General features: G+C 47.3%; 1 protein-coding gene across 1 annotated transcript in view; it reads right to left on the reverse strand.

The window, feature by feature from the left end:
* Positions 1-13516, reverse strand: part of CMBL (carboxymethylenebutenolidase homolog) — a 31517-nt gene extending 18001 nt beyond the window's left edge. Inside the window, exon 1 of the mRNA XM_010356673.2 lies at positions 13084-13516. The gene's annotated coding sequence lies outside the window, so the exon portion shown is untranslated. The remainder of the gene's footprint in view (positions 1-13083) is intronic.
* Positions 13517-24712: the final 11196 nt, after the last annotated feature.

Genomic DNA, 24712 nt, shown 5'->3' on the forward strand with positions numbered 1-24712 from the left:
GAGGGTGTGGGTTGCAATTTACAATGGTGTATTGGGGAACAGCTTGTTGGAAAGGCACCATTGGGCAAAGGAGGTGAGGGGTGGTGCCCTGCACATATCTGGAGGAAGAGCAGTCGAGGCAGAACAAACAGCAAGTGCCAAAGACCCTGAGGTAGAAGCACGTCCGACATGTCTGATGAACAGCAAGACCAGTGTGGCTGGAACAGAAAGAGCCAGGGGAGAGAGCAGCAGGGAACAGTGTGAGTTCCCAGAGCTTTACTGGAAGAATTCAGTTTTTCCTCAGTGTGAGACAAAAGCCACTGGAGAATTTTGGGGAAGTGAGTGGCTTTATTTGAGTTGATTAAAAGTATCATTGGCCTGACACGGTGGCTCAAGCCTGTAATCTCAATACTTTTGGAGGCTGAGGTGGGAGGATTGTTTGAGACCAGCCTGGACAACATAGCAAGACCCCATATCTGCCAAAAAAAATCAAAAATTAACTGGGCATGGCGGCACATGCCTGTATACCCAGCTACACGGGAGGCTCAGGTAGGGAGATCCCTTGAGCCTGGGAAGTCAAGGCTGCAGTGAGTCACGATTATGTCATGGCACTCCAGCCTAGATGACACAGAGAGATCCTGTTTCAAAAAAAAAAAAAATATATCATTTAGGATGCTGTTTTAAGAAGAGATCATCAAGTAGCACAGGAAGAAAAGAAAGTCCAGTTGGATAGCTCCAGCAACAATCCAGCCAAGAGATGAAGCAGCTTACACCAGTGATGGTGATGGTGAGAGGGAGGGAATGGTCAAGTGTGGGCAGATTTTACAGGCAGAGCCACTCAGTTCTGCGGACAGATTGTATGTGTGGGGACATCAGACAAAAGGAGGAGTCAGTGATGATTACAAGGGTTCCTGCCTAAGCAACCGGAGGGTGGAGTGTGTTTAAATGAGAAGGGGGCCGGGCGCGGTGGCTCAAGCCTGTAATCCCAGCACTTTGGGAGGCCGAGACGGGCGGATCACGAGGTCAGGAGATCGAGACCATCCTGGCTAACACGGTGAAACCCCATCTCTTCCAAAAATACAAAAACTAGCCGGGCGAGGTGGCGGGCGCCTGTAGTCCCAGCTACTCAGGAGGCTGAGGCAGGAGAATGGCATAAACCCAGGAGGCGGAGCTTGCAGTGAGCTGAGATCTGGCCACTGCACTCCAGTCCGGGCGACAGAGCGAGACTCCGCCTCAAAAAAAAAAAAAAAAATGAGAAGGGATGCGGGAAGAGCTGGTTTGAGGAGATAAGGACTTCAGTTTGGGGCATATTAAGGCTCAGGTATCTATTACACATCCCAGAGAAAAGCTGGGTGACACGATAGAGGTTCAAGGGTCAGGGGCCCAAGCTAAAATGACAACTTTGAGAGTGATGTGAGTATACGGCTGACCCTCATTGTTTGCAGATTCTGTATTCATGAACTCATCTACTTGCTTTTTTTTTTTTTTTTTTTTGAGACAGAGTCTCACTGGTTGCCCAGGCTGGAGTGTAGTGGCGTGATCTCGGCTCACTGCAACCTCCACCTTCTGGGTTCAAGTGATTCTCCTGTGTCAAGTGATTCTCCTCCCTAGTTGCTGGGAAAACAGGTGCCCGCCACCATGCCTGGCTAATTTTTGTTTGTTTGTTTGTTTGTTTGTTTGTTTGTTTGTTTTTGAGACAGAATCCGGCTCTGTCACCCAGGCTGGAGTGCAGTGGCATGATCTCGGCTCACTGCAACCTCCACCTTCTGGGTTCAAGTGATTCTCCTGCATCGGCCTCCCTAGTTGCTGGGAAAACAAGCGCCCACCACCACACCCGGCTAATTTTTTGTATTTTTAGTAGAGATGGGGTTTCACCATGTTAGCCAGGATGGTCTCGATCTCCTGACCTCGTGATCCGCCCACCTCAGCCTCCCAAAGTGCTGAGATTACAGGCGTGAGCCACCGCACCCGGCCAATTTTTGTATCTTTAATAGAGATGGGGTTTCACTATGTTGGCCAGGCTGCTCTCGAACTCCTGACCTCGGATGATCCTGCCCACCTCGGCCTCCCAAAGTGCTGGGATTACAGATGTGAGCCACTGTGCCTAGCCATACCTGCTGAGTGTATTTTGTAACCCCTCCATCATTCATGGACATTCAAAAAATGTGAACTGTCGATGTCCACATTCCCAGCTGAGGACACACAGGGTGCAATGGACTGAATGTGTCCCCAAAAAGTCAGATGTTGAAACCCTGATTCCAGTGGAATGATATTTGGAGGTGGGGTCTTTGAGAGGCAGGTAGTTCACAAGTGCAGAGTCCTCAAGAATGGGTTGAGGACCTCAGAGGAGCCCAGAGAGCTGGCTTGCCTTCTTTCTGCTGGGTGAGAATACAGCCAGAAGATGACCATCTGCAAACCAGAAACAGGCGCTCAGCAGACACTGGATCTGCCAGCACCTCGATCTTGGACTTCCCAGCCTCCAGAACTGTGAGAAATGTTTGTTGTTGAAGCCACGTTTGTTAGAGCAGCCCAAGTGCCCACAACACTTTGCTTCTCATTTCAGCTCTCAGTGTAAACAAGTGTCCTTTGCACGGTCTTCGTGCACAGTTTTGTGCTTTTTAAGGGGTTGATTTTGCCGTTTAAAAGGGCCCCACACTTAGGGCTCACATGCTGTCTAGTGTTGCTAAGCACGGGAAGGCTGTGATGTGCCTTATGGGGAAAATGCGTGTATTGGAGAAGCTTTTTTCAGGCACAAGTTACAGACCTGTTGGCCATGAGCTCCCTGTTAATGAGTCAACAATATATATTAGAATGGTGTCTTCCACAAAAACACACATAAAACCAGGCTGATGTGTGGGTCAACTGAGGAAACCGCTGTGACCAGGCCAGAGCTTTACAGGAAGTTAACCTGTATTTTCCCCCAGGAGCAATAGTTGAGGATTTGCTAACTCAGTGTCTGTAGTAACTTTACTACTACAAATACCAAGAATGACTGTATGTAGGTTTGGTTGGTTTGTTTGAGACACAGTCTCACTCTGTCCCCTAAGCTGGAGTGCGGTGGCACAATCTCGGCTCACAACAACCTCCACCTACTGGGTTCAAGCAATTCTCCTGCCTCAGCCTCCCGAGTAGCTGGTACTACAGGCGAGCACCACCATACCCGGCTAATTTTTGTCTTTTTGGTAGAGACGGGGTTTCACCATGTTGGCCAGGCTGCTCTCAAACTCCTGACCTCAGGTGATCCACTGCGCCAGGCCTGTAGGTGATATTTATTTTTTTTTTTGAGACGGAGTCTCGCTCTGTCGCCCGGGCTGGAGTGCAGTGGCCGGATCTCAGCTCACTGCAAGCTCCGCCTCCCGGATTCACGCCATTCTCCTGCCTCAGCCTCCCGAGTAGCTGGGACTACAGGCGCCTGCCACCTCGCCCGGCTAGTTTTTTATATTTTTTAGTAGAGACGGGGTTTCACCGTGTTAGCCAGGATGGTCTCGATCTCCTGACCTTGTGATCCGCCCGTCTCGGCCTCCCAAAGTGCTGGGATTACAGGCTTGAGCCACCGCGCCCGGCCTGTAGGTGATATTTAAACTTTAAGAATGAATGACATCCTTCAGGGAATAATGGTGGATGAATAAAAGAGAAATCTAGAAGACTGAGCCCTGGGGTCCTTCAACACAAACATTCAGGGAGATCAGAAGGAACCAGCAAGTGAGGACTGAGCCTGAGAAGGAACAGCCAGTGATGGGGGAGGAAGACCCCAAGTGTGGTGTCCTAGACCCAAGTGAAGAACGGGTATCGAGGGGAGAGCAATGAATGGTGAGAGTTGCCCTCAGGGCTTGGCGAAGTGAAGGTCATTGGTGACCTCCACAAGGACAGGTTTGGACGAGGGCATGGGTGACAGCATAATCACAGTGGGCTTAAAAGAGACTGAGAGGAGACTGGGCACGGTGGCTCAATCCCAGCACTCAAGAGGCCAAGGTGAGCGGGCTGCTCGAGGCCTGGAGTTGGAAACCAGCCTGGCCAACACAGTAAAACCCCGTTTCTACTAAAAATACAAAAATTAGCCAGGCGTGGTGGCACATGCCTATAATCCCAGCTACTTGGGAGGCTGAGGCAGGAGAACTGCTTGAACCTGGGAGGCAGAAGTTGCAGTGAGCTGAGATCACGCCATTGCACTCCAGCCTGGGCAACAGAGCGAGACTCCATCTCAAAAAAAAAAAAACAGAGAGAGAATGAGAGAGGAAAGAACTAAAGACAGTAAACACAGAAAACTCTTAGAAGACTTCTGACAGAAAAAGGAACAAAGAGGCCAGCCGCGGTGGCTCACGCCTATAATCCCAGCACTTTGGGAGACAGAGGCAAGTGGATCACTTGAAGTCAGGAGTTCGAGACCAGCCTGACCAACATGGGGAAAACCCGTCTCTACTAAAAATACAAATATTAGCCAGGCGTGATGGCGGATGCCTGTAATCCCAGCTACTTGGGAGGCTGAGGCAGAAGAATCGTTTGAACCCGGAAGGCAGAGGTTGCAGTGAGCTGAGATCGCACCATTGCACTCCAGCCTGGGCAACAAGATCTAAACTCCATCTCAAAAAAAAAAAAAAAAAAAAAAAGAGCAAAGAGACTGTGCAAAAGACGGAGGGAAGATACAGTGATGAGCCTTTTCTTTTTTAAGTGGAAGAAATCTCAGCCTATTTGTATGTGGATGAGAATGATACCACAGAGAGGAAAATAAACAAATCACAGTCAGTGACCCAGGGAGAGAGGAAACTGGAGAGTAGGAGGGGAGGTTCTGGTGTATAGTGGAGGCCCTGCCTTCTTTGGCAGTGTGGACAGTCCTCACGCACCCAAGCCAGGCTGAGGACGTGGACACAGACACAGGTGGTGGTGGGTGTGGGGCGGGAGAGTGTGGATGCTCCCTGTTGGCATCTGTTTGCTCACAGAACTGAGAAGCAGAGTCAGCAGCTCAGGGTGAGAGGCAGGAGGAGGGCTGGGGAGAGGACAAGCAGGAAAACGGGGACCAGGGGAGAAGTACTGTGGTCGGGGAAATGTATGGCTGTTTCCTCCAGCCAGGTCCAGCAGCGGGAACATGCGCAGAGCAGGCGCAGAGCAGGCAGAGAGAGGGGGTCAGATACAATGGGGCTATGTAGTCATGAGAGGGGGCAGGAGGGACCTGTGGTGGGAGGAGGGACTGGCCATCAATGGGGCAAGGCTGCAGCACTGAGCTACCCAGGTGAGAAAACAAATCACCATGGATCCCCACCTACCCCAGTGTGCGAGCATATCAGATGGCTAGAAATCTAAGCACGAAAGGCAAAGTTCAGTGATCAGAGGGAAATACTGAATACTTTTTTCTTGTACTTTGGAGTAACGAAGAATTTCTTAAATTTGGCCCCCCCAAAAAAAAACCATAAAGGATTAGAAATCCCATTTCACGGCTGGGCATGGTGGCTCACGCCTGTAATCCCAGCACTTGGGGAGGCTGAGGCGTGTGGATCACGAGGTCAGGAGATCAAGACCATCCTGGCTAACACGGTGAAATCCCGTCTCTACTAAAAATTGAAAAACTAGCCGGGTGTGGTGGCGGGCGCCTGTAGTCCCAGCTTCTCAGGAGGCTGAGGCAGGAGAATGGTGTGAACCCAGGAGACGGAGCTTGCAGTGAGCCGAGATCGCGCCACTGCACTCCAGCCTGGGCGACAGAGCGAGACTCTGTCTCAAAAAAAAAAAAAAAAAAAAAAGAAATCCCATTTCATTGTAACCAATTGTTTTTTGTTTTTTGTTTTTTTAAAAAGGAAAGACAACTGAAGAAAACTGAATACTAAGTGGATATTTGATGATACTGCAAATTATTGTGAATTTGGGTAGGGAAAGATGATAGCATTGCAGCCACGTGTTTCTCAGTCCTTCTCTTTCACAGAGGCATCACCATATCACGATGTACACACAGATGACATGACCAGAGGTCTGGGATTTACTTCAGAATAGCCCCCATTTGGGCTGAACACGGTGGCTGACACCTGTAATCCCAGCACTTTGGGAAGCCAAGGCTGGTGGATCACCTGAGGTCAGGAGTTCGAGACCAGCCTGGCCAACATGGTGAAATCCCATTTCTACTAAAAATACAAAAATTAGCCAGGTATGGTGGTGAGCGCCTATAATCCCAGCTCCTCAGGAGGCTGAGGCATGAGAATCGCTTGAATCCAGGAGGCAAAGGTTGCAGTGAGACGAAATCTCGCCACTGCACTCCAGCCTGGGCGACAGAGCAAGACTCCATCTCGAAAAACAACAAATAAAAACCCAAAATAGCTCCGTGTGGGGGTAGGGGGACAAGGTGTCCACGCGCTGACGGTGGTGCAGCTGGAGTGTCTTCTGTACTGATCTCTCTACTTTTATAAATGCCTGAGATTTTCCATGACTAAAAGCTTTCAAAATTGCATTAATAAGATAGTAACTAAGATGAAAGATTAATAAGATAATGATTAACATTAAGATAAAAGTCTCCATAAACAAAGTGAGAAAACAAGATAGACTAGGAGAAGGTATTATTGTAGGAACAGAGGACTTCGTGTCTAGATAAAATATATAAAGAATTCTTATAAGTCACCAAGAAAAAGACAGCACAATAGAAAAATTCATACGAATGGGCAATTTACAAAAACGTACACCTGAATGGCCCATAGACACATGAAGAGATATTCAACCTCACTGTACTTACGGAAATTACAATAAAAACAAGAATGAAGTACTGTTTTCCATCTTGCAGATTGCGAAAGTCTGTTAACACACAGAGATGATGGTACACTTGTAGGGAAATGGGAGGGCACATGAAATGATTCAAACCCTGGAAGCTGTCTGGCAAAGTCTAGCAAAGTTAAAGAAGCAGATGCCCCACACACCAGATATCCCACCACTAGATGTTTCCCTAGAGAAATTCATATCACATGTGGTGGGACACGGTGGCTCATGCCTGTAATCCCAGCACTTTGGGAGGCCAAGGCAGGGGGATCACTCGAGCCCAAGAGTTTGAGAGCATCCTGGGCAACATGGTAAAATCCCATCTCTACAAAAAAAAAAAAAAAAAAAAGGAAAAATTAGCCAGGCATGGTGGTGTGCACCTGTGGTCCCAGCTACTCAGGAGGCTGAGGTGGGAGGATTGCTTGAGTCCAGGAGGTCAAGATTGCACCACTGCACTCCAGCCTTGGCGTTAAGAGTGAGACCCTATCTCAAAAAAAAAAAAAAAAGAGAGAGAGAGAGAGAGAGAAAATTCGCACGTGCCCACACAGGCACATGCAGTGATCATGGAAAAATGTTCTTGGCACCACTAATATGATGACAACACCTGGAACCAATCTAATTGACCACCAACAGGAGAATGAATAAACTGCAATTTATTGATTGATGTGGGTTGAATTGTGTTCCCCCAAAATACATGTTTAAGTCCTATCCTCCACTCCCTTTGCATGTGACCTTAACTAGACACAGGGTCCTTGCAGATGTCCTGTAGTTAAGATGAGGTCATGCTGGAGTACAGTAGACCATAAATCCAATGACTGGTGTCCATCTAAGAAGGTGATAATGTGGACAAAGACACAATGGACACACAGAAGAGAAAGCCGTATGAAGATGGAGGTGGAGACAGGAAGGATGCACCTGCAAGCCAAGGATTGCTGGCCCCCACCAGATGTTGGAATAGGCAAGGAAAGGTTCTCCTCTACAGGTTTCAGAAAGAGCAGAGCCCTGCTGACACTTTCAATTTGGACTCCTGGCCTCTAGAACTATGAGGCACTTTGTTGCTTTAAGTCACCCAGTATCTGGTAATATTATGGCAGCCCTAGAAAACAAATACATTCATAAAAAGAATATTACACAACAGTTTGATGAACAGGCTGCACCTGTAATTTATCAATACAATAAATCTCCAGGCCCACACGGTGGCTCATGTCTGTGATCCCAGCACTTTGGGAGGTCAAGACATGGTCATAGCTTGAGGCCAGGAGTATGAGACCAGCCTGAGCAACATAGGGAGACCCCATCTCTACAAAAAAATTTTTTTAATTAGCCGGGCATGGTGGCGTGCACCCGTAGTCCCAGCTACTCAGAAGATTGAGAGGAGGATCACTTGAACCCAGGAATTCAAGGCTGCAGTAAGCTATGATCATGCCACTACACTCCAGTCTGGGCAACACAGAGAGACCCTGTCTCTAAAAATGAAAATACAAAACTTAAAAAATCTCAAAAACATAATATGTAAAAAGACATAGCATTTTGATACTAAACAACAGCCAAAAAACATACATTTTGATGCTAAATAAAAAACAACCAAAAAATATACATTTTACTAATGAACATACTGTAGGAAAAGTATCAAGCACGGGAATGAATTATCACCGTTAGGACGATGGTTACTGGGATGAGAGGGGAGAAAAAACGGAGATTGTGGGCTTTATTATATTTTATTTCCTTAAAAAGTTTTCATTTGAAGTATATAGGGCAAAATGGTACTATCTTTTAAATATGGGTGATGTGAAAGGATGGCTGTTATATAATGTCCTTCACATTACTGCATATTCTTAGTGTTTCATAATTAGAAATAAAGTAATTAGATTTTGAGAAGAAAGAAATTAATAACTAGTTATCCAGTCAAGGACAACTGGACTCTAGTTTTATTGGTTTGGTTTTCATAAGCTACATTATAGAACTATAATTAGTAAGACAAATAATTCAACATTGTTATTTGACACCGTTTCAGAAAAACTCTCAAGCCATGTTTCCCTCTGCTCTCACAATACAACGATCATCAACACGATGACCAAATGTAAGGGGGTGGGGCAGGGGGTGGGGAGGGCTCAGTTCCCAAGACTGCCCCACCCCTCAGACACAAGCAGCAAGTCCAGGCCTGTAGAGTTTTCTTTTTCCTTTTTCTTTTTGCTGGAGTGCAGTGCACGATCTCCGCTCACTGCAAACTCCGCCTCCCGGGTTCAAGCGATTCTCCTGCCTCAGCCTCCCAAGTAGCTGCGACTACAGGTGCCTGCCACCACGCCCGGCTAATTTTTATACTTTTAGTAGAGACAGGATTTCACCATGTTGGCCAGGCTGGTCTGGGCTGACTTCTTACCTGAGCTGTTTGTTCTATGAGAATCCAGGGATCACAGAAAATCCTGGCCATTCCAGGAAGCCTCTAATCTGAATGTTTTTACTTTATTTTCAGTTGACATCCATTTTGCAAAAGGAATGCTTACAGGCAGGTGAGCAGCCCTCCACACTGATCCTGCAAGGTTATTCTCCTGCAGGAGAGGCCCGTGTGTGGTGCATGTCGACGGCTGGACTCCTGCCCAGACCCTCCACAAGGGCACAGCAGCCAGGCCACGCCTTGTGCCAAAGGCCAAGTTTACAATGGGCAGGGCGAACAGTTTCTACCCTGGCAAGTCTCAGGGAACATAGCCTTGACCCTCAACTAACTGTACTATATTTTCTGTATATATCTTTCAGGATTTTAGCTTCCTCCTGCAGATGCACTGTAAACCAAAAATAAAATTCCAAGCCTCCCAACTAACTGAATGGACCTCTCCTCTTGGCCAAGGGGATTCTAAAGAAACCCATAAAACTAATTCAGGCCATGACAGGAAGGAGGGGCTGGGCTCAGTGGCTCATGCCTACAATTCCAGCACACTGGAAGGCCAATCTCTTCAAAACCCCATCCCTACAAAAAAAAAATTAGAAAATTAGCCACGCTTGGTGGCACACATCTGTGGTCCCAGCCTTTTAGGAGGCTGAGCTAGGAGGATCACTTGGGCCCAGGAGGTCAAGACAGCAGTGAGTCAATGATCGTGCCACTGCATTCCAGCCTGGGGACACAATGAAACCGTTTCAAAAATATTAACTAATTAATTATTTTAAAAATTTATAGCCCCTCCTATAGCTTATTGAATCTGTGTATTTGGCCACACTGTTCAGCACAGATCCCTGTACTATTCTTCCCACACTGGAAAGGTCTGTTTCCAGCTTCTGGCCAGAGACTACCCTTCCCAGCCTGTCAGAATGGCCGCCTTGCAGGCTGCAACACTTTATGAGAAATAAAGCTCTCTTTTTCCAAATTTATGAAACTCACCATTCTTTAGTTGACAAAAGAAACGCTGAGATGAATTGCAAACGAAGACAAGTGCAGTGGCTCACACCTGTAATCCCAGTACTTTAGGAGGCTGAGGCAAGAGGATTGCTTGAGACTGCGAGTTAGAGACCAGCCTAGGCAACATGTCTTTTTTTTTTTTTTTTTTTTTTTTTAATTTTCTCCACAGGAGGGGAAAGAGTCCATTAATTCTGCATGGAGACATGACAGAATTTACAAATCTATCAGATCTGCCACTTATCCCTAAAAATGGCTCAAGTACAATGAACGAAGGTGGAATCAGCCAGCTTCGTGCAGAGAGTGTGCTATAGACGTGGGTACTTTTCCACTGTGGCACAAAATTTATTTTACATATGATGAGGTGCTTTATTGTGAGTAAGAAGGTTTCCTTTTCCTCCTGTGCTGGGGCAGGACTGTGTGTCTGAGATGCATGACAGAGTCCTCGTTACACATGTGTCAATAAAGGCTTTTCTGCATCATGGCAGATGTGTTTGGGGCCATCTTCTGGTCATCCCCAGGTCGCAGGTCAGTTCTGTGGTCTCCACTGGTGAGGTCTCTGGAAATCAGGACGCTCTTCCTAGCTCTGGGGAGTGCCCTGCAGGACACTCTGGGGGCCATGCTCTTCGGCAATATCCACCCCGGCCACCAGCACGAATGCACGATTTCCCATAGACATTACTGCAAGGTGCTGCATATGTGTGAATGACTTCTGTGTGATGGTACACACAGGAGAGGAGCATATGAAATTGGAATTTGCAGATCAAATACTCAACAGTGATCCCCATGGGTTTTCATGAGTAATTTTCCAGAAGGACTTGCTTGTGTGAGGCCAAGCTGGAAGGGCCACAAGAGTCACTCTGCAGGGGTGAAGGAGACTCACTCTGCCTCACACAAGCACGTGCCTCTGGAAAATTACACATTAAAACCCAAGGGGATCACTGGTGTTTTTTTTGTTTTGTTTTGTTTTGTTTTGTTTGAGACGGAGTCTCACTCTGTTGCCCAGGCTGGAGTGCAATGGTGCAATCTCTGCTCACTGCAACCTCTGCCCCACTGATTCAAGCAATTTTCCTGCCACAGCCTCCTGAGTAGCTGGGATTATAGGCACATGCCACCACGCCTGGCTAATTTTTGTATTTTAGTAGAGACGGGGTTTCACCATGTTGGCCAGGATGGTCTCAGACTCCTGAGCTCAGGATTCATCTGCCTCGGCCTCCCATAGCGCTAGGACTACAGGCGTGAGCCACCACACCAGGCCTTACAGTTGAGTATTTGATCTGCAGATTCCAAGGGTGTGCTCTCCTGCGCCGTACCTTCATAAGGCATTATTCCTTTACTCCATATACATTTCCACTTCTTGACTTCTTTTTTGAACCAGTTACAACATCTGCCTATTTCTCTCTTTAATGAATAAAATAAAATATTTACCACTTTTATATCTGTATAAAAGTCATGATTTCACCTTTGGCTGAAAATTTTCTTTTAACAATGTAATCAAACATTCCCTAACACTGGCAGTCAGAGAGATAAGAGACAGGTGGTAAAGTATGGTGGGGGTGTAGTTTTCCTGATTTCATGTCCTAAGGATTCAAATAACGCACAAGTCAGACTTCCAGGCACAACACAGTTCTTCAACAGAAATAGAGAAAACAGATTTTGACAAGCAAAGGGGACTGGTACAGTTGGGATTATAACAAGCAGGGAAGTCTAGGAATACATCTCCAGCCTCCTGGGAGAGCCGGAGCCTGGAGGGGGCAGAGAGGAGGAGGAGGGAGGCCTGGGGGAAGAGAGGTAGGTCTGCAAAGTCAGGAAAGGGAAGGCCAGGAGGGAGCGAGGTGCAGTGGGGAGGAGAGGAGAGAAGGGAGGAATACATTTCTGGAAGCTTTAGAAATTGAGAAATAGAAACCACGTGGAAGTGAATCCAGGGCTCAGGGTTACAGAGACCCCAAGACAACACAGGAAGGTGGGGTCTAATGTGAAAGGCAGGAGGTTTCTCCTTTACTGGTTAAACACTGTAGGAACATGGCAAGTGATTTTCAATCTTGCAGCGGGGAAGGCAGGGCCAGTACTTCTCCTTAGATGATTATGTAAACATCAAACTTCTCCAAATATTTATTTTTCAGCAGTCATCCTTGTATTTTCCAAGTGTCTATGGTTGAGAGAGCATGGATTAGGAAGCTACCTGGAGGAGCACACATTGGCCCTCTCAGACATGCCAACGACGCCCCTGCAGTCTGCTTTTTCTCTGGTGTTCCAGGCCTGGATAGGATTCCCCGGATACCGACGAGGCTCATTACTAACCACTTTATTTTAAATGGGCTTTGAAAACAACAGGTGGCATCTTCCATCAGCAAGTGGACATAAATCTCAGTGCCCAGTGTTTCCAAAGCCTGCCCGACCCACATGGCTGTGGGGTGTAAACTGTCCAGTCGTTCTTGGCAACACCTACCCAGCATTTAGGATGTCCCACTCTTAGATCCATAGACCCAGCACCTCTCTTCTTAATACTCACCCTAAGGAAAAGCTGTCGAATGTGGATACTGATTTCGATGCAAATATGCTCAGTTTTTTTTTTCTCACAGTTTTATATTAGTAAAAACGCTAGAACCAGAATGTCTCACTGCAGGAAGAGAGTTACAAGGAGTATTTAACGGCATGGAGGAAAAGCTCCTCCGTGCTAAACGGCCAAAATGAACGCAAGTTTGCATACGATGTGATTTCCACTATGTCCTTAAAATGTATGGCGAAACACCTACGGGAAAAATACCAAAATGTAAACAGCGGCTGCTTCGGATGCGTGGGATCGTGGGGGTTGCTGTCCTGCAAGGACAACGTATCACTTTTATGAAAGTCAGCTTCTGCAAACGGATTATGGGAAGTTCCTTACCCGTGCACGCGGCAAAGACCTTCTTTGCCATAGTTAGAACACACGCGCGAGTTCAAAGGAGCGGGGCCCGGGCTTATGTGCCCCGGGGACGCGCACGTACCTTGTCCCGCGGCCTGAGACTGCGCTGCACCGCGCGGAGGCCGAACTCAGAGGAGCGGGCGCGGCGCCGGGCGGGGACGCGAGAGGGCCGTGGACGCGGCGACCGAAGACGCAGGGATCCCTGCGGGACCAGTGGCTCCACCCGGAGTCGTAGCCTCTTGGGAGAGCCGGAGCCCGGAGGGGGCGGAGAGGAGGAGGAGGGAGGCCTGGGGTAAGAGAGGTCTGCGAAGTCGGAGAAGGGAAGGAAGGCCAGGAGGGAGGGAGGCGCAGTGGGGAGGAGAGGAGAGAAGGGAGGGAGGAAAGTAAGGGGAGGGGAAGAAGTGGGGTGATAGGAGGCTGGGGGAGGGAGGAAGAGGGAGGGAGAGATGGGAGAGGCTCCAAGGTAAAGAAATGTGCAGGGAGAGGGCGTGGGGGCGGGGGAACCGCAGAGCGGAAGGGAGAAGAGAATCAGGAAGCCTTGAGGGAGGAGGCAGGGAGGCCAGGAGAAGGAAGACAGCCAGCCTTCTGTGAGATTTCCGTGCGTGCCTGGCTTCCAAGACAAGTAACTTCTGTTGTAAATAAAAATTAAGCTATTTTTTGTTTATTTTATTATTTTATTTTAGAGATAGGGTCTTATTCTGTCACCCAGGCTGAAGTGCAGTGACACAATCATAGATCACTGGAGCTTCAAACTCCTAGTTTCAAGTGATCCTCCCCTCTCAGCCTCCTAAAGTGCTGGGATTACAGGTGTGAGCCACCATGCCCAGCCACATTTCTTTTTTTTTTTTTTTTTTTTTTTTTTTTGAGGTGGAGCCTAACTCTGTTGCCGAGGCTGTAGTCACTCAGGCTGGAGTGCAGTGGCACCATCTCAACCTCAACCTCACTGCAACCTCCACCTCCTGGATTCAAGTGATTCTCCCGCCTCAGCCTCCCCAGTAGCTGGGATTATAGGCATGTGCCACCAGGCCCAGCTAATTTTGTGTTTTCAGTAGAGACGGAGTTTTACCGTGTTGGCCAGGCTGGTCTCGAACTCCTGACCTCAAGTGTTCCACCTGCCTCGGCCTCCCAGAGTGCTGAGATTACAGGCGTGAGCCACTGTGCCCGGCCCCAGCCCCAAATGAAGCCTTTTTTAAAAAATAAATAAATAAATACACATTTCATACTTGCCTCCTCCTTCGTATATTCTGTGGTCATCTGACCAAGGTTATGAATGACAGCTTCAACTTGGTTGCAGAAGCACACCCCTGTGGCTCACCCAAACTGGAAACATCCAGGAAAAGGGAATTCTAGGAATATAGCTCAGAATTGAGACACGATTCTGGACAAACAAGCACATTACCAAACCATTGCACTATGGTGGCCGCACTTCCTGCCCTCCCCACTGCAAAGGTGTTGTTATGGACAGAGTGTTTGTGTCCCCTCCCAAATTTGTATGTTGAAATCCTAACCCGCAGTATGGTGGTATTTGAAGGCGGGGCCTTTGGGAGACGCTTAGGTCATGAGGGTGGAGCCCCCAAGAATGAGATTTGTGCCATTACAAAAAGAGGCAGGGGAGCTTGCTTCCTCATCTGTATGTCAGGAAGAGGACACTCACCAAGAACTCAATCCTTTTGGCCCATCCCAGACTTCCAACTTCCAGAACTGTGAGAAATAAATGTTGTTTCAGCTACCCAAGTCTATCTATGGTGTTTTTCTTGTTGTTGTTGTTGTTGTTGTTGTTTTTGAGACAGGGTCTCGCTCTGCCACCCAGGCTGGAGTGCAGTGGTGCCATCTCAGTTCACTGCAACCTCTGCCTCTTGGGTTCAAACAATTCTCCTGCCTCAGCCTCCCGAGTAGCTGGGATTACAGGTGTGCACCACCATGCCCAGCTACTTTTTGTATTTTTAGTAGAGACAGGGTTTCACCATGTTGGTCAGGCTGGTCTCAAATTCCTGACCTCAGGTGATCCACTGGCCTCGGCCTCCCAAAGTGCTGGGTTACAGATGTGAGCCACCTTGCCCAGCCTGGTGTTTTTGTTATAGCAGCCCAAACGGACTAAAACAGTGTTTTCCTGCTAGAGATACATTAATTTTCTTTCAGCCAGGATCTTTCAAAACCTGGTCTGAAGCATCTGCAGTTGAATTATTTTACGGGCTTGGAATTTCTCTAAAATAATGGATAGGGATTTTTTAAACACCAGAATAATTTAAAAAGTTACCAAAGTGTTATTACCTAGAACAAATTCAGGATCAAACCCAAAGAAAAAAATGTATTTACTTTTTTTGAGACAGGGTCTCACTCTGTCACCCAGACTAGAGGGCAGTGGGACGATCACGGCTCACTACAGCCTCTACTTCCCTGGGTTCAGGTGATCCTCCCACCTCAGCCTCCTAAGTAGGTGGGACTACAGGCATGTCACCCAGCTAAGTTTTTTTGTGTGTGTGGAGACAGGCTTTCACCATGTTGCCCAGGCTGAAGAAAAATTCTTGTTTCCACCCTACAGTGTGCAAATTGCTTGTGACACTCAAAAGGAAAATATTTCAACTTCACCGATTTTAGTGCCAAACTCTATGGAAAAATAATTACACAAGTGATTATTTAACCTGGGCTCTTAAAAAAATTAAGTTTCCTTCTTATAGAAACTCTTAGCGGAAATGAACACTAAGATTTCATAGAGTTCCCTATAAATTAAAGAGGTATGACTCAGCGTTTGCTGCTCGTTACCTCTCCAAAGTTATTTTTATTTTTCATTCTTAAATAGGTAACTAAATTCCAGGGACAGAATGAGTCCAAGCTGAGTTAACAAACAGGGCAAGGTCAAAGTTAAAAAAAATTGCTGACTCTGCTCAAACGCCTGTGATTTCATTGACTTTGAAGGCAAGGTCAGTAAAAGTATTCCTTGGAATTGCTCCTCTACAGACACGTGGAACAAAATCAGAAAAAGTGCTGCTGTGTTTCAGAACATTTCAAAATAATACCTGAGGGCAAACATATTCTATGTCATCTGTTACCATTTCCTGGCTGTGTTGCTGACTCAGCCTCCAGCTCTCCTCAGTGGAGCTGCAGGGAGTCCGCTGGGAAAGCGCTGAATCCTGTGCATAGGGCAGGCACTGCTGGTGAAGACAGGTGAGAGGCTGGGTAGCTGATTTCTAGAAGGTTCTTGAGCACCAGTAGGCCATCTTGTCATCCCCAGATAGAAAGCTTCAATTTGCTTTTTTTTTTACTTTTTATTAATGAAAATGTATAAACATATAGAAAGGTAGAAAGAAGAATACAATTAACTCCCATATACCCCAGGCCTAAATATAATTATCTTTAGTATTTTAGTAAACTTGCTTCATCAATTTTTTTTCAAAAGCGTGGAAATTATAGACAACCTGACCTTTCACCCCTTAATAATTTTGTAGTAGTCAGCCTCCAAGATGACTCATAACGTGCCCTGCCTCTGAGAAATCACAACCCTATGGAGTCTCCAACACTTACCATGGTTGGTCTGTATGACCGATAGAATACACACATAGTGATGGTGTATTAGTTTGTTTTCATGCTGCCGATAAAGATATACCAGACTGGGCAATTTACAAAAGAAAGAGGTTTAATGGGCTTACAGTTCCACGCAGCTGGGGAGGCCTCACAATCATGGTGGAAGGCGAGGAGGAGCAAGTGACATCTTACTGGATGATGGCAGGAAAAGAGAGCTTGTGCAGGGAAACTCCTTCCTATAATACGATCAGATCTTGTGAGAGTTATTCACTATCACGCCTGTAATCCCAGCACTTTGGGAGGCCAACGCGGCCAGATCACCTGAGGTCAGGAGTTTGAGACCAACCTGGCCAACATGGTGAAACCCCGTATCTACTAAAAATACAAAAAATTAGGCAGGCATGTTGGTGAGCACCTGTAATCCCAGCTACTCAGGAGGCTGAGGCAGAAGAATCGCTTGAACCTGGGAAAGGGAAGTTGCAGTGAGCTGAGATTGCACCACTGCACTCCAGCCTGAGTAACAAGAGCAAAACTCCATCTAAAAAAATAAAAATAAAAATGAAAGACCTGCCCCCATGATTCATTACCTCCCACTGGGTCCTTCCCACCACACATGGGAATTCAAGATGAGATTTGAGTATGGACACAGCCAAACCATATCAGATGGTATGTCTCTTCCAACATTAGATGAGAGAAGACTCTGGGACTCTACCTCTCTCTTCTCTCTCTCTCTCTCTCTCTTTCTGTGTGTGTGTCTGTGTGTCTGTGTCTGTGTATGTGTGTGTCTAGCTTTCTCTCTCAGATCACATGCTCTAGGGGAAGTCAGCTCCCAGCCATGTCTTGAGTAGCCTCTGGAGCAAAGAAATCTGTGACCCACAGTCATGTTCCTGGGCCATCCTGGACAAGAATCCTCCAGCCTCAGCCAAGTGTCAGATGTTATAACCCCATGGTAACCTCCTGAGAGACCCTGAGCCAGAACCTCCACCTAAGCCACTCCCAGACTCCTGAACCTCAAACTGTGCAAGATAATAATGTTTATTGTTGTGAGCTGCTAAGTTTTGAGCTAAATTGTTACACAGCAATTGTTAGTTCACACAGATGTTGATACTTGGAAGTGGGGTGCTGCTTTGATAGCACCTCATGTGTGATAGTGACTTTGGAACTGTGGCTTTGGATCATTGAGAGTGTTAGTGAAAACCTTGATTTACCTGAAAAAAGCTGCTGGTAAAAGATTCAGGTCTTCACGGGGTGCAGTGGCTCACGCCTGTAATCCCAGCACTTTGGGAGGCCGAGGCGGATGGATCACAAGGTCCGGAGATCGAGACCATCCTGGCTAACACGGTGAAACCCCGTCTGTACTAAAAAATACAAAAAATTAGCCGGGCATGGAGGCGGGTGCCTGTAGTCCCAGCTACTTGGGAGGCTGAGGCAGGAGAATGGCGTGAACCCGGGAGGTGGAGCTTGCAGTGAGCTGAGATCCGGCCACTGCACTCCAGCCTGGGTGACAAAGCGAGACCCCGTCTCAAAAAAAAAAAAAAAAAAAAAAACAGATTCAGGTTTTTTTGTTTTTGTTTTGTTTTGTTTTTTAGAGACAGGGCCTCATGCTGTTGCTCAGGCTGCAGTGGCACGGTCATAGCTCTTTGCAGCTTCAAACTCCTGAGCTCAGCCCCGCAAAGTGCTGGATTACAGGCACATGCCACCACATTGGGCCTAAGACTTGGTTCTTCAAAGGTTGCAAAGTGAGCACTTGTAGGAAAGTGAGGTCAATGAACTAGAAGCTGGAGGAAGGAGGTCCTTGTTATGCAGTGGCAGAAAGTTTGGCAACGCTGTTGACTGCAGTTATGTAGACAGAAGCAAATTAGCTTAGTAATCTGGCCAAGGAGATCTTCAATTGGTGTTGAAAGTACTACCTACTGTTTTCTAGTTCCTTCTAGTAAGATGCTAGAGGAGAGGTCAACAAAAGGAAAGACAGTTAAATATAAGTGAGTTAGAACTGGATAGTTCTGGAAATTCTCAGTCTGCCTAGACAGCAAATGTATTAGGCCGTTCTTGTACTGCTATAGAGAAATACCTGGGCCAGGTGTGGTAGCTCACACCTGTAATTTCAACACTTTGAGAGGATCACAAACAAAGCAGGAGGATCACTTGAGCCCGGGAGTTTAAGGCCAGCCTGGGCAAGGTAGTGAGACTCCATCTCTACCAAAAAGTGAAAAAATTAACTGGATGTGGTGGTGCATGCCTGTAGTCCCAGCTACTTGAGAGACTGAGGCGGTAGGATTGCTTGAACAAAGCAGTTCAAGGCTGCAGTAAGCCAAGATCACACCACTGTACTGCAGCAACAGTCAGGCTCTGTTGCTCAAGATGGAGTGCAGTGGCGTAATCTTGGCTCACTGCAGCCTCAACCTCCCAGCCTCAAGTAATCCTCCCACTTTCACCTCCTGAGTAGCTAGAAATACAGGCATGAGCCACCACACCCAGCTATTTTTTAAATTTCCTTGTAGAGAGAGGGTTTCACCACGTTGCCGAGGCTGGTCTCAAACTCCTGGGCTCAAGCTATCTGTCCGCCTTGGCCTCTCAAAGTGTTGGGACCACAGCACCTGACTGCCAGACACTTTTACACAAGCAGATCTCATGGGAACTTAGAGCAAGATCTCACTTATCACCAAGAGGATGACTCAAGCCATCCATGAGCTTCAGTGTTTGAATCACCCCCACGATCCAAACTCTTCCCTCCCACCAGGCCCCACCTCAAACATTGAGGATTATTCAACATGAGATTTGGGTGAAGACAAATATCCAAACTATGTTAGCAAATTATGCAACAATGAAGAAATAACTTCTAAGCAAAGATCAAATGCAGGGTCCTGCCAGAAAAACTGTGGTCCAAGATGAATCCTTAGGTGACTGTAAGATTCCAAAGAGATATAAGGTGGCATCTCAGAGTACCACTGAGTCAGACAAAGGGCCTGCTCTATAGAGTAAAGGTGCACCCCACGGGCTCTCTCAATCAAAGGAGAGTGCTTCTAGGAAGCTTAAGGGCTTTGGCCCTCAGCTGTCTGCAGAAGCCAAAGGTAGAGAACAGATTTGTGGGTGTTGCATTTGTCTATGGAGTGAACCCAAATAAAATTCACAGAAAATCCATAGTTTAAGAGAATTGTATATACAGAAACTTCACCAGCTTGGACTGAAAGGAACAGAGATAATACAACCTAAAAATAAGGCCTTATTTGTTATTTATTTTTCGGGGAGAGGACAGGGTCTTGCTCTGTCCATCAGGCTGGAGTGCAGTGGCACGATCTTGGCTCACTGCAGCCTGGACCTCCTGGGCTAAAACAATCCTCCAGTAGCTGGGACTACTGGCACATGTCATCATGCCTAATTAGCCATGTCATCATGGCTAATTTTGTTTTTATTTTTTGTAGCAATGAGAGTTTCACTATGTTGCCCAGGCGGGTCTTGAACTCTGGGGCTCAAGCAATCCTTCCACCCCAGCCTCCCAAAGTGCTGGGATTACAGGAATGAGCTACCATGACTGGCCAAAAAGAAGACCCTCAAAATTCTACTGTCAAGAAGTGAGCTGAGGCTGCTACCCAGCCACACGACACCTTTTTTTCTCCCTTTGTGAACGGGGCGTCTGGAGTAGTTATTCTGTGTTCTTTTATATGTTCATTTAGGGAGGGACAGGCAGAGGTAGACAGACAACTTATTGAGAAGAATTATAATGTAGAAACTGTATTGAAGGAAATAAAGTCCCACCTGGACCTGATTTACATGATCTGGAGACAGAACTGATGCTACAATAGGATGAGCCTTTGGGGAACTGTGGAAGGAGTTGATGGTATTTTGCATATGGGAAGGATATGAACCTTTGGAGACCAGAAGGTGGACTATGGCTGCCTGCTGGCTGGCCCATGCTGATTCTCACCTTCTAGCAGTCATACCCTTCAGTAGTCCCCAACCCCGCTGTGGCTCAAAGCACCATAGTTGGTCTGCGAGACGAATGACATGCAACAGAAGTAATGTGCTACGGTTTGAATGTTTGTCCCCGCCAAAGCTCACATTGAAATTTAATCCCCAATGTGGCAAGGTGGGGCCTTTCAGAGGCGATTGGGTCATGAAGGCAAAATGGATCAATCCATTCATGGATTCGTGGATTCATGGGTTATCTTGGGAGTGGAACTGGTGGATTTATAAGAAGAGGAAGAGCTACCTGAGCTAGCACACTCAGTCTCCTTGCCACCTGATGCCCTGCGCTCCTTGAGACTCTGCAGACTCCTCCAGGAAGAAGCCCCTCACCAGATGCAGCCCCTCGACTCTGGATTGCTTGGCTGCCATAACTGTAAGAAACAAGTTCTTTTGCTTTGCAAATTACTCAGTTTCAAGTGTTCTGTTACAAGCAACAGAAAAATGGATAAAACATAATAGGCTGTCACTTCTGATGTTAACTTATTTTTATAAGTGGTTTCATCTTGGCCTCTCTTTTCCTCGCTCGCTCCCTCTATCACTTGCTCTGAGAGGTGCCAGCAGCCCTGTGAGGAAGCCCATGTGGTGAAGAACTGACGCTGCTGGCCGGAGCCAGCCATGAATGGAGGCTTCTTTCTAGCAGCCATGTGGCTGGGTCGTCTTGGACACAAATCCTCCAGCCCCAGTAAAGTTTCAGATGACTGCAGCTCTGGCCAACATCTTGATGGTCACTTCCTGAGAGACCCTGTGCCAGAACCATGGACTAAGCCACCCCCAGATTCCTGACCCTCAAAAACTGTATGAAATACTACATGTGTGTGTTTTACATCACTAAGTGTATAAAGCATGTGTTTCTTTTTCTTTTTTTTTTTCTTTTTTGAGATGAAGTGTCGCTCTTTCACCCAGGCTGGCGTGCAACAGCACGATCTCGGCTCACTGCAACCTCTGTCCCCCGGGTTCAGCAACTCTCCCACATCAGCCTCCCGAGTGGGACTACAGGCACGCACCACCACACACTTTTTTGTATTTTTAGTAGAGACGGGGTTTCACCATGTTGGCCAGGCTGGTTTTGAACTCCTGACCTCAAGTGATCTGCCCGCCTCGGCCTCCCAAAGTGCTGGGATTACAGACCTAAGCCACCAGGACTGGCCCAGCATGTGTTTCTGATTTTTTCACAGGTGGGGCCTTGCTGACCCTGGGAAGGCTGCCCTTCCGGTGGGGCTGGCCAGTTCCTCCTGGAGAGAGTGCCTGCCTTTCAAATGCAAACCAACCAATCCAGAGTCCCTGCTGCACCACCTCCTTTACTGAGCTCTCAGTGTTGCAGGACTTTCCCTTAGTTCAGCTAAAGATGGAGTCCTTATCACACAGCCACGAAAATTTAGGCTCGCAGACAATTGAAGAGTGAGAAAAATGGGATTTATTGGGCAAAAAGAAAAAAATGGGAGAGAGAGACTTAGCAAAGCAAGAGAGCGTGCTTGCTGCCTTGCAGATTAAATTCCAGGTTCCACACAGGAAGAGGAGGGGCCAGGCTCCTCCCCGCTGCAAACTGCCTGTACTGTGGCTCCACTCCAGTGCAGAGGTAGGTCCGAGGCTCTGCTAGGGAGCCCTTCCCACCTGGCTGTCTGAACAGGGTTCTCGGGCCCACTGTGCACCTGTACTGACTCCAGGGTCAAGTACCAGACAACTAGAGTTGGCCCTTATGCCCCAGAGCCTGTCGAAAGTATTCACACTCACCAATCCTACGCCTGCTTATCCTGCCTTGCCCGTTCCTTCCTTCAAAAACCACAGTCAAGCCTCTTGTTAACATTTGCTCTGCTCCTTCTGCCTCTTGACCCACCACGGTGCTTCCCAACGTAGCCACCTGTGGCATGGTGTGCTCCCTTCCCTGGGGTCTGTGAGTGTAGTATACTATGTTTTCTTTTTCTTTCTTTCTTTTTTTTTTTTTTTTTTTTGAGACGGAGTCTTGCTCTATGGCCCAAGCTGCCAGGCTGGAGTGCAGTGGCCTGATCTAGGCTCACTGCAAGCTCCGCCTCCCGGATTCAAGCGATTCTCTTGCCTCAGCCTCCCCAGTAGCTGGGATTACAGGCGCCCACCACCATGCCCAGCTAATTTTTGTATTTTTAGTAGAGAAGGGGTTTCACCATGTTAGCCAGGCTGGTCTCGAACTCCTGACCTCAAGTAATCCACCTGCCTCGGCCACCCAAAGTGCTGGGATTATAGGCGTGAGCCACCTCGCCCGGCCGCTTTTGGTTCTTTCATCTCTAGTCTTTTTTTAATGTAAATAACCCCAGTGGTGATTTTAATTTTAAAATGTGTCCACAATGCTTTTTCCTTTTCTTTCTTTCTCTCTCTCTCTCTCTCTCTCTCTCTCTCTCTCTCACACACACACACACACACACACACACACACACACAAATCAGCTTACGGCAACCTGTTCCTCCCGGATTCAAACAATTCTCCTGCCTCAGCCTCCTAAGTAGCTGGGATTACAGGCACGCACCACCACACCTCACTACCTGGCTAATTTTTGTAATTTTAGTAGAGAGGGGTTTCACGACGTTGGCCAGGCTGGTCTGAAACTCCTGGCCTCAAGTGATCCGCTTCACCCTCCCAAAGTGCTGGGATTACAGGTGTGAGCCACTGCACCAGGCCCCACAAATGCTTTGATTCTCCGCAATTCAAAAGACATAGCTTCCCCTTGAGTGTGGGCTGTACTTAGTGAGTCACTTCTAATAACTAGAATCTGGCAAAAGTAAAAGCCTGTGCTTTCCGGGACTAGGTCATAAAAAGCATGTGGCTTTCCCCATTTCTCTTGGGCCACCTTGTGAGCTGTTGTTTATTGGTGTTTTAAGTGTTGGAGTAACTTATTACTCAGCAATAGATAACTGAGACAGTGTCCATTTAACTCACTCCTTTACTATATTTCCCATGAATCAGAAATTAAATTTAGAGGCTAGATTAGTTTCAGGTTAAACATTTTTGACAAGAGTATTTATAGACTGTCTTAAGAATTTCGTGTCACAATAAATCAGAAGGTACACGCTAGATACTCTACTATTAGTGGTGTTACGTTTGATCACTTGGTTCCGTTACTAAACGTCTGATACCACGTGGTAGAGTAGATTATTGCCCAGAAATCCTCCCTGGCCCATCCAGTTCTCGTCAGAGGGGTGTTGTTCCCATCCCACTGATACTTGGCTCAGCCATGGGACTTGCTTTGGCCCATAGGATGATAGTATACATGATGCAAGTCGAGGCTTGAAGCGTGCTAGCATGCTTGGGCTTGTCTTCCTGTGCTTCTGCCATTACCACGAGAAGGGCTTCTCCCAGACAGCTGTCCTCCCCTGAACCTGAGCCCCAGCCAGAGTCATCCCTTGAAGCAGCACTGTCCAGCCAAGCCCAGTCTACGTCAGCTGGCCTCCAGATCTGTGAAAATAAATAATGTTGTTTTCAGGCACTTCATTTTGGGTTGGTGTTTTTAGGCAGCATTTTGGGAGGCCCTAGCTAATTGATATACACACAGCCAAACAAGATTGCTGCTACATTCACCAGCCTGGTTTTCTCAGAGAATCAGCCTGGTGGTGCATAAGTGTGTGCATGCAGATGCCGTGTTTAGACAGCAAGATCCTGCCCCCGGGACCATGGTGGATCAGACTAGGGTAGGCACCTGATCTAAGTTAGGCGTTTGGTTTGGGGTGACAGTAAACTAGCTAGCATACGGGAATAGTAACATGTAAATGCAGGAACCGCGGGGTGACCATATTCTGCTAGGGAAGGAGGTCTAATGTGAGAAGAAACAGTGAAGCAGATGAAGATTAGGGAGGGTCCTGCCAGTGTTTTAGGTTCTGGCTCCCATCCCTTTCAGAGGCCCAGATCCACCCCTGACCTTCAGTTCTAGCAAACTCCATCCTTAAAATTGTCCTTTTACATTTCAGGTAATGTCACTTGTCAACTGAGAAGTCACAAGGTTCATAAACCTGGAAAGAAGAGCTTTCTTCTCATAAAGGGCTGCAGCCTGCAGGGCAGCCATTTTGACAGGCTGAGAAGCAGAGCCTCCAGCCAGAAGCCGGAAACAGACCCTTCCAGGGGCAGAAGAACAAGACAGGAATTTATGCTGAATGAGGCGGCCCAATACACAGTTTCGATGAGCTATGGGAGGAGCATTGAATATTGATGAGAAGAGAAATATGCACGTGTGCAATCGAGCTCCATGCCTCTCCCTGGGA

Source organism: Rhinopithecus roxellana, chromosome 3 (assembly GCF_007565055.1).
Source record: "Rhinopithecus roxellana isolate Shanxi Qingling chromosome 3, ASM756505v1, whole genome shotgun sequence".
NCBI classification, from domain to species: Eukaryota; Metazoa; Chordata; class Mammalia; order Primates; family Cercopithecidae; genus Rhinopithecus; species Rhinopithecus roxellana.